The sequence below is a fragment of the Lepidothrix coronata genome, unplaced genomic scaffold (assembly GCF_001604755.1).
Source record: "Lepidothrix coronata isolate B3197 unplaced genomic scaffold, Lepidothrix_coronata-1.0 Scaffold193, whole genome shotgun sequence".
Classification (NCBI taxonomy): Eukaryota; Metazoa; Chordata; class Aves; order Passeriformes; family Pipridae; genus Lepidothrix; species Lepidothrix coronata.
This window is the reverse complement of record NW_016690373.1, coordinates 854,807-864,902: the sequence shown is the minus strand read 5'-3', so window position 1 is coordinate 864,902 and position 10,096 is coordinate 854,807. Positions and strand designations below refer to the sequence as shown.

Genomic DNA, 10,096 nt, shown 5'->3' with positions numbered 1-10,096 from the left:
CTGCTTTTCCTGTGATGATTCCTGACCTCTTCTCTGAGCAAATGTTGGAGCTCCTATGTACTTGTGGGTTGACCCTGGCTGGAGACCAGGCATCCACCAAAGCCACTCTTTTAGTCCCCTCTGCAACTGGACAGGGTAGAGAAAATATAACTAAGAGTTTATGAGTTGAGCTAAGGCCCAGGGGAGAGCAGTCATCCAATACCATCATGGGCAAAACAGACTCGAATTGGGGATATTAATTGAATTTATTATTAGGGAGACAGGGAGTGGGGGTTATGGTCAGTTCATCACAGGTTATTCCTGCCACTGCTCAAGGAAAAGAGTCTTTCCCCTGCTCCAGCATGGGGTCCCTCCCACGGAATACAGTCCTCCATGAATTTCTCCAATGTGAGTCCATCCCACAGGCAACAGTTCTCCATAAACAGCTGCAACGTGGTTACTTGTCCACAGGGTGCAGTCCTTCAGGCACAGGCTGCTCCAACATTGGTCCACTAGAGGGTCATAAGTCCTACCAGCAAACCTGCTCCAGTGTTGGCTCCACTCTTCACAGGTCTGCAGGTCTCTGCCAGAACCCTGCTCCAGCATGGGTTTCTCACAGGTTCACAGCCCTCTCTCAGGCATCCACCTGCTCCAGCATGGGATCCTCCACAGGCTGCACTTGAATCTCTGTGTCCCTGTCGTCCTCCATGGGCTGCAGGCCTATGCCTGCTTCACCATGGTCTTCACCATGGGCTGCAGGGGAATCTCAGCTCCGGTGCCCCGAGTGCCTCCTCTCTTTCCTTCTCCACTGGCCTTGGTGTTTACATAGTTGTTACTCTCACTGTTCCTCTCTGGCTGCAATTTCAGCTGCACAATAACTTTTTTCCTTCTTAAATATGTTAGCACAGAAGTGTTACTATCATCCTGATTGTCTCGGCCTTGGCCAGTGGTGGGTCTGTCCAGGAGTCAGCTGGCATTGGCTCTGCTGGACATGGAGGAAGCTTCTAGAAGCTTCTTCCTGAAGCCACCCCCTGTAGCCCTCTGCTACCAAAACTTGGCCACACAAACCTAACACAATACTACAGTAAAGCAAAGGGAAGAGGTGCAGTGGAGTGGTGCAGCAACATGATAAATCACTGGATGCATAAGATACAAGTATATGAGGTTTAGCATGAATATTAACTATGTTAAACATGGGGCAGGGGTACAAACCTCTTTGTTTGGTTTGATTGTTTCTTACACAAAGAATTTTTTTCTCAAGATTTTGTTACATTTAAGAAATATCTCCAGAAAGTTCTCATGTCTGTCAGCTGACAGTCTTTTATGGCTTTGACCCAATAAAGCACTTTGGGTATGAATAGCAGCCCTGGACTTTGTTCTATTTCTCTAAAAATTCCTAAAGTGGGATCTAACCTGTCTAACTTAGTAGCCTTGTCTAATCTAGCCCAAACTTTAAGAGAACAATGAAGTGACCTCCTTAAAAGCTTCAGGTCCTCACTTAGTAAAAAGAGAATGGTAAACCCACTAAATGTTTCTCAAGGAAATTTAAGTCTAAGTTTAGAAAAATTTAAGCAATTAATTAGGAAGACAGCATCTCCCTCTGCAGGACTTTAGAGACCTGTCTCTGGTTTCACACAGGAATTACATCTTCTAGGACAGCTTTTAGATACCTAGACAATGAGTAAAATCTGGGTCCCCAATTTCAGTAATTTCAGATCAGATCCCACTCCAGTAATTTCAGTGATTATAATCAGGCCTTGCTGAGTTAGTGACTACAAGAGGAAGCATGAGCTGATGATCAGAAGGTATAAAAGTGAAGTGTCACATTAGATTGGTTCTGTTACTGCTCTGGTACTAGTCTGTCCTGTGCCTTATACAAATCACAATATTATCCTCATTTTATGTAAGGAGAAAAAATTATTATGAGCCTTTGGAAAAATATTGAACTATATCGACAACTGTTATTATTACACACATCTGGCCAAGTTGTGAGGAAGCCACAGAATAGGAAATAGCAGACAGTTCAGGCTGACAGGCTCCACAGTGAAAAGTAGTGTCATAAATGCAAAATGTAATGCTTAAACTTTAGAAGGTTAAATTGGCAATAATTAACCTTACTTCTTTTTTCATATGTACAAAAGAAAGATCAAAGACCTTTAATAGACCATCAGGACTTGCTTTTGCTTAAAATCTGAAGAACTAAAAGATGTTTTCTGTGAACAGTATTGTTCTTAAGGCGCTTTTGAAATGGAATGGGTTATTTTAGTTCTGTACAGCTCACCCATAAATTTTATTTCAATATAAGCATTTCCAGTTTTACCATGAAAGCTACAAATGCACTCTTATGAAAAAACTTTCTGGTGATAGAGGGAAGTCGTATGTCAGAAGAGCACAAAATAATGTTAAAATAGAAGTAAGCAGCCTGGATAATTTTCTTTTATTTATAATATATGGAAGTGGAAATCAGAGAAAGAGAGAAATTTATGGTTTGTTTACATTTTTTTTCAAGCAGTGTATACCTGAAAGTCAGATTCATTACCTGTCCCACTCTCCTTTGTACCTGCAACATCTTTTCTCCATCTCAATTACCAGAACATCCCCCAAAGGCCCGCCTGGATAGGTGATTCAAAACAACATTTACACTGTGTCCAGCTAGCAATAAAATTACATTCTATAGCACCCTTTGTAAGGTTCTCAAACCTTTCTGGAAATGTTCATTACTATCACTGGAAAGCAAAGCGCTCCTTGCTGGCCTGGTGCTGCCCACAGTGCGCCATCCCACCAGCAGAAGGCTCCCTAACCTACCGAGAGCCGCGGGAGCATCATCCCCGAGCGGCTCCCGCGGCGGGGGCAGCGGGCAGCGCCCGGACTGCACGGGGCAAGGAGCGGGAGACACACACGGAGGGGGAGGAGGCTACAGCCCACACACAGGGACCACAACGACGGATCTCTGCAGGACGCTTTATCGCTCCCGCACTCGATTATCCAGTAACCATTATCCGCTGATTGTTTGCTTTTGTTTTAATGCTTAAGGCAACTGTGTCTAGCATAGTGCCTCTTTTTACTTTAGCCTTTCAAATGAATTCTCGATTACTCAGCGTGCAAATATTTGCAGGAGTCTAGCAGTTGACAGGCTTGTATCACTTTCATCTGCACATGCGATATGCTCAAAGTATGGGGTATATGTTGACGAGAACTTCACTGACATCTTCAATATGGCTGATTATCCTAAAAGCCGTCCTGCTTGATATTTGTATGTTTTATTAACAGTTGAAGTACAGAGAGCTGAATTAATCTCTGTGCCAAAAGCTAGCTTCGTCTCAGATCACAGAAAATGAAATTCAGTTGTGCATTTCTTCTGCCTTTCTTCTGCACTGCAAGAGAGCAAGTTATGGCAGCCTTGAGGATTCCTCTGCTTTCCAGGGCTGCAGAGGACCCTCCAGCAATCCTCGGGACTATGAAGGACTATGAGCTGCAGCAGCACGGAGAAATGTCTGTCAGTATACTTTCATGCCCTCCAAAACATCCCTCTGCTGACAGTACAATGGTGGCCACTTCAAATCTACTCTAGCTAAAAAATGCCTTTACACTCCTATGAGTTACTTATGGCAGCTTTACAGCTCATTTACGTAAAGGAATCATGAGCCACAGATGAATCAGGCTCAAAAAAAAAATTATTTGCAAAAGGCCACACAGTAAGCAGCAGAGAGGATATGAACCAGGGACTAAGAGCATGCTCTATTGTGCTTGGTTTTGCCAGTGCAAAAAAACGATTCCGGTGCAGAAAATACACCATTTCCCCTGCTCCAAACCTCAATAAAGAGACAAACAAAAGTCGTGTCTTACAGCTGCGTAGCAAACCGACCTGCATGTCTGAGTTTCAGCACTTTATGGAAAAATTTAAATTTCTTTTGCTAACAAAATTAAAAAGCGTCTTTTTAAGAAAACCTTATAGCTGCATTATTCTCTCTTCTTGGGAGGAAACTTTAATGTAATGTAGACTTTGAAGTGAGCCTTGGGTTTGTTACAATGGACTAACCTGATTAGAAATCATGCAAACTCTTGCTGCTCTTTAGCTGCATTCCCCCACAGGCTGTATTACAGCTCTCTAACCAGTCCCACAGCATTGAATGATGTCATGGGATCTGCAGCTCAGCGAGATGAAAGGGATAAAGCGGAACCCGCTGGCACTAGGGAAAGCTTCCAACACACAATCCACAACACAGCTTGGGAACTCAAAAGCTACAGATCTAGCCACTCAACCCCAAGCATTTCAGAACCGTGTGCATTCTCTCAGCACAAGCAAGGAAAGGGGGAAAAGAGCTAGTGCAGAGTACTGAAAGGCAGCATTTAAAAGTGCAACTACCTGCTGGAAAAGCAGCTCTTTTTCTTCGCCGAAGCACTGCCTTTGATGTACGGCAACTGATCACTGATCAGATTACAGGCATTTGGTCTCAGTGCTCGTCTGCCTTTGATCTGCATGGTTAATTTTATTTTCCCGGATTTGGAGTTTCGTCTGGGCTTGTGCTGACATACCTTTTTTTTTTTTTTTTTTTTTAAGGAGGTAAAAGCATTTAATACAGAAGCTCTGGCAGTGTGAAATTAAGCTACAGAAAGTCTGGCACTGGAAAACTTCATCAGATAACAGGTACTGGATTTTGTATTTTTTTTTGCAGTTCTGTGTTGCAAGATTTTAAAAAATTATAAACTTCACGTAATCAATAATACTGCACATCATTCTGTGTACAAAGGTCAAAAGATTTTATATAACTTATGTGGCATTTTATTTGCAACTCTTAGACAGAACTATATTGAGAATGGACTATCTAGAATACATAGACAACTGAAAACTGAAGCAAAATCAAAAAAAATTTTCAGTGCTTTGGGGGTACATAAGATTTTGCTGTACACTGCTCATTCTTACTGTCTATAGTTTTGTAATTTTATATTTGAAAACAAGTATGACATGTCTAGGGGGTGTATTTATTTTCTAAGGAAAGACCAACCATATTTCCTATACACTGTAATACTTTGTTTGCTCTCAGTGCACTTATTAAAATGTGACTTCTTCAAGCAACACTTTTAAGCCTAATAGTTTCATACTTGAGAGGAAAAAAAAGTCTCAGCTTCCACAACTTACTAGAAATAAATTTATAAACATAACATCCTTATACACAAAAGGAAATAGTTTTATTTTTGAAGAGATGATAGTTCAACTGTACCATATGAAAAGAAATCTTGAAAATAAAAGCAACATTTTAACCTGATGATAGAGATTTCCTCTAAGGCATTTTAATAAATATATTAAAAGAAATCTTGGGTTTGTCTAGAGAAAACACCTGGTTTTACTGAACTTCATAAAAGTTTTGCTGCAGTTTAGTGATGCGATTTCCACTCATGGTGTTTTGTATTCTCTTCCCCAAATTCATATTTATGAAAATGTACTGTGTTTAAGAAATTTTAAGATATGTACTCCAGAAACTGATTATAAAGGAACAATCATTAGAAGATTTAGGATTATTCACTATACATTTGTAGTTTTAAAGGGTGTGAATTTGGGCCAAATCCATGAGTGTTCTGTGCCTGCAGCTGGAGTCAGACTGTTAAAATAAGACTCAAGTTTCTTCTGTTGGTATTTAAATATAATTTAGATTTTCAGAAGAACTTAGAACCCATAATTGGGACCAGACTTGCAAAGAAGTTTAACATTCCAGACACTGAGCTCTTTGAAGACCTAGTCTTAATGGTGGCTAGTGAGATCTTCTGAAATACTGACATATATTCTTGAGTCTAAATTTAAGTGTACATAAATCTTAACTACACTTGTTTATTAACAACTTGCAACTAAAATTAGGCATAACTGATAGGTGCTAAGCATTGTTTGAAAACTATTCTTTGAGAGGTTTATCAGTCCATAGGACCTTCAAGATGTTCATATTTCAGTATGCACCATGGTAACATGCAAACCCAAATTTTAACAGTCTGCTTGCATCTGAGTAAGATCAAGTTATCAAGACTTCCAGATAAATGTAAACAGCTTTCATTAGTCAGTCTGTGAAATTTGTTTTTTCTAAATAAATTTGTATACATAAATTTTAAATTTACTAAATATCAAGAGATAATAAGCCAGACACAGATTAACTAGGCCTGACTTGGTATCATTTAGTTTTCAATGCCACCAATTAATTCATACTCTTACTTAACAAGTCAATTACGTTATAAGGAAAGTAATTAGCATCACATGAATAATATGTGTATGGCTGTTAAGGAAGAATATCATTTAAGGTATGGGCAAAGCAAAATGCAGTATTTCTCCCTAAATAATAATGATGCACTAAAACATGTTTCTGTAACCCTGAAAAGATGACTTTATCCATTAATTCTATACTTCACTGATGAGCTTCTCTACTTTTCCAGTCTTCTCTTGCTTGTTGCTTGTTTTCCAATATGTACATTTATTTTCTGAGGAAAACTGTTTCTAAACCTTACCTCTGTTTGGTGTAAAGTAGAAAGAGAAGCAAATTTTAAAAAATTATGTAAGGATTCTTTTTTCTCAGAAGTCAAAATAGCTATGCAAGTCTAATACAAATTAACTATCACTACAAGGATCTGACCCATCACACAAATAGGTGAAGTTGTGCGCAGAAGTAGCACTGGTTAATCAGATATATTACACTGCTGAGTACGATTTGTATATAAAAATATTTGCAACATTTGGGCCCTGGAAATGCATTTCAGAAACAAATAATTTTTTCATTTTGTAAAATGTCCCTAGGATTTTAGGTAATATCCTCACATATTTAAACAAAGATGGGCGTTAACCCATTTAAACTGAAAAGTATCTTTGCTTGTCTTTATGTAAGAGAGGTTGAAATGAAAGCACACTTGGACATATTTAAGTATGAGGGGAGAAGAGGATTTTCATCATTTTTGTTGTTTTAAACAGCAGTTCTCTGACAGTTTAGTCTGTCACTGATCTGATTTTTAAAGATCAAATAGTAATAATTCTTGGCACTTGTGACTTTGCTTTTACAAAGTGCTGTATAAACATTAATTAATCCTCAGTCTTAAGTCTTCAGAAACAAAAAGTTCACAATGCTTTTTCAAGCAAATCTGACTAGGAAACTCACAAGTTTATAATTTATTTATTAAAATAACTTGAGCAATTTCTGATTAGAAATAGAGCCATTTCCAAATAATGTGTCTTAGATAACATCATAAACATATTTTAAGGTTTGTAATAGTTAAGACTATCAAAAGACATTGCACAGTTATACTGACATCAGTTTCCAACAGCTGTCATAACAAGAGTAGATCTGCCTCACATTTGACTGGGGGAACTGTGTTAGCATTTGAGATATGGAGATAACAACTTCCTATTGCTGTATAATTTCTGCTTCCACATCAGATATGTCACGCAACTTAGTCTTATCAAAGCGGTCAGCTGAAACTACTTTCCAAATATTTCTTTTCTGCTTTCTCTGTTGTAGTGAGAATCTCTATACTAGTTCCTCTAACAGCTCACTTCTTCAACTTCCTTAGAAGCATCATGATTTAAAACAAAATAAACCCTGCAATTTTCAACATCTTGCAATGATGAATGGAATTAACTCATCCATTTCACATTTAGAGGAAAGATTTTTATATGCCACAACCAGGACTTAAATGTTTAAGTTTCAGTATTACAGACTACACATTGCTCTTAGTTCATCAGCATAATAACTCACTGTCTGATGAGGAAGTCTTAATGTTTCTTTATATGGTAATCCTCGGTGTTTAGCCAACACTTTAGGAACTCTGGGATATTTTAATACACTTCTCTAACTATACTACTTTAAAACTAGTATCTGAAACATACATTGTGATTCTACTAAGAAAACCTCATGCAATACATTTCACTGGTGGCTCCAGAAAACAGATAACATACAAAACAGTTGTCTGTAAACAGTGAGACATGCACAATGCTCAGTGCTGTGCAGCAGCTGCCATTCACAACAGATGCGCTGCTATTGTGCCACAGTATGCCATTCCTCACTGAAATTCCAGCCTCTTGCAGAGCTCCTGCTGGCAAGGGTCCTGAAGCAAAAGTCCTCTTTGAAGGCCATTTATAAGATAATTACATGAAAACCCTTGTACCCTTGGAGTTTTTTGGGTTTTTTTAATTGAAAATTACTAATTTTGCAACAATCATTTATCTCTTTCCATACCTTTTGCTGTATTTCAATAAGCACTCCTTGTTTTTATAGAAGTCCTTGTGGCTGGCCATCTTCAAAATTTTACCTGTGAGAAGCTCCAAAAATTCTGTTTATTTGAAAATGCTTAACCACTAAGTATAGGAATTTGTTCATTCTCTTCAGAACCTAACTCAGTTCCTTCTGTGTCCATACAATTGTCTAGACAGTAAGTGGATCATTAACCTTTTCATTAGAAGTAAAACTAATGATGTGAAATCCCTGCAGTGGCAGTTCTTTCACCAAGATCTCCAAGATTGGTTTCACCAATGTTGGAGCATCTCTAACTTCAGGAAAGTTCCTAATTTGTGTCACAGTAAGTAGAAGTACACTCTTCCTAGTGATTGTGAACAATTTGCTGCCTGTGAAGGGCTGGATTTCTCCGTTTCTCCATGGACACTCACATTTGGTATCGACACTGCGCTTACAGCTGGATAACTTGTTACCTGCAGAATGGAAAAATATTTCAGATTCTGAACTAGCAGGAAAAAAAAGCTACTCAAGTTCGTTGGAAAGGAGAGTTTGCAGAAAGGACAGTTTGTAGGAGTTGTCAGAAAGCCTCCATCATGCCTTCTGGGTGGGAGAGGTGGAAAGGGCTTCACTGAGTTCAACTCATTCTACATTCACATTCTGAATGGTGTCAAAGGGCCAGTCCATCTAAAACAGCCCAGCAGCCAGGGGCTAAGCAGCCATTCCCGCTCTGCTCTGCACTGGTGCAGCCTCACCTTGACTATCGTGTGCAGTTTCAGTCTCTGCAATATAAGAAAGATATTAAGCCATCAGAGAGCGTCCAAAGGAGGGCAATGAAGATGGCGAAGAGCCTTAAGGGAAAGCCGTATGAGGAGTGGCTGAGGTCACTTGGTGTGTTCAGCCTGAAGGTAGACCTCATTGCAGTTACAACTTCCTCGGGAGAGGAAGAGGAGGGGCAGACACTGATCTCTTCTCTGTGGTGACCAGTGACAGGACTAAAGGAATGGCCTGAGGCTGTATCAGGGGAGGCTTAGATTGGATATTAGAAAAAGGTTTTTCACCCAGAGGGTGGTTGGGCACTGGAACAGGCTCCCCAGGGAAGCGGTCACAGCACCAAGCCTGACAAGTTCAAGAAGCATTTCGATTATGCTCTTGGGCACATGGTATGACTCTTGGGGATGGTCCTGTGCAGGGCCAGGAGTTGGACTCGATGACCCTTGTAGGTCTCTTCCAACTCGGCATATTCTGGGATTCAGTGATAAGCCTGGACTCCCACTGAGGGAGATCAGCAACACCAGGGCTGCAGCCTCCAAAGCCTATGCAGCCTCAGCAGGCAGGGGTGCGCGCAGCAGGTCCCTGCTATCCCACTCTCCTGGTGGGGCAGAAAGGGCACCAGCGCTTCATTTGTCATTCACCCCGGCTTCGCACCGCCGGTACAAGACACACGCCCTCGCTTACCAGCACGAACACCCAGCCACCGCCATCTCGCCCGCACGACTGCTCCCTCCTTTTTGCTCCTTTTTGCTCCTTTTTCCTCCTTTTTGCTCCTTTTTCCCCCTTCCCGTGGCTCCCTCCGCGAGCGCGCGGCTCCTCGCCACGCGGCACGTGGGCCGGGGGCGCGCGATTGGCTGCCCGCGGTCACCTGACCCGGCCCCCGCGGCGGGGGCGGGAGCGGCGCGGCGTTGCCGGGGCGACGGGGTGAGAGCCGGCGCGGAAGGGAGCAGGAGCGAGAAGCGTTCCTCGGTTGGCCGGGGCGGCCAGCGGCCCGGCAGGTGGGTGCGTAGGAGATCCGCGCGGGCCTGGTCCCCTCCGCCCCGGAGTGGGGCAGCCACGGGGGCAAGCAGCGGCGCGCAGCTTCCCCCGACAGCCCAAGGGGCGTCCCGGCACTGCTGGGCGCCTGCAGCCCCGCCTGGCAC

General features: G+C 41.6%; 1 protein-coding gene across 3 annotated transcripts in view; it reads left to right on the top strand.

Annotated features, from left to right (window-relative positions):
- The first annotated feature begins 4,158 nt into the window (after positions 1-4,158).
- Positions 4,159-10,096, top strand: part of TNFRSF19 (TNF receptor superfamily member 19) — a 59,467-nt gene continuing 53,529 nt past the window's right edge. The window contains exons 1-2 of one of the 3 annotated variants that reach the window (XM_017831604.1): positions 4,159-4,392; positions 4,541-4,627. The gene's annotated coding sequence lies outside the window, so the exon portion shown is untranslated. Of the gene's footprint in view, positions 4,393-4,540; positions 4,628-9,861; positions 9,953-10,096 lie in introns of those variants that run through there. The other 2 variants (XM_017831603.1, XM_017831605.1) reach the window with 2 other exon arrangements.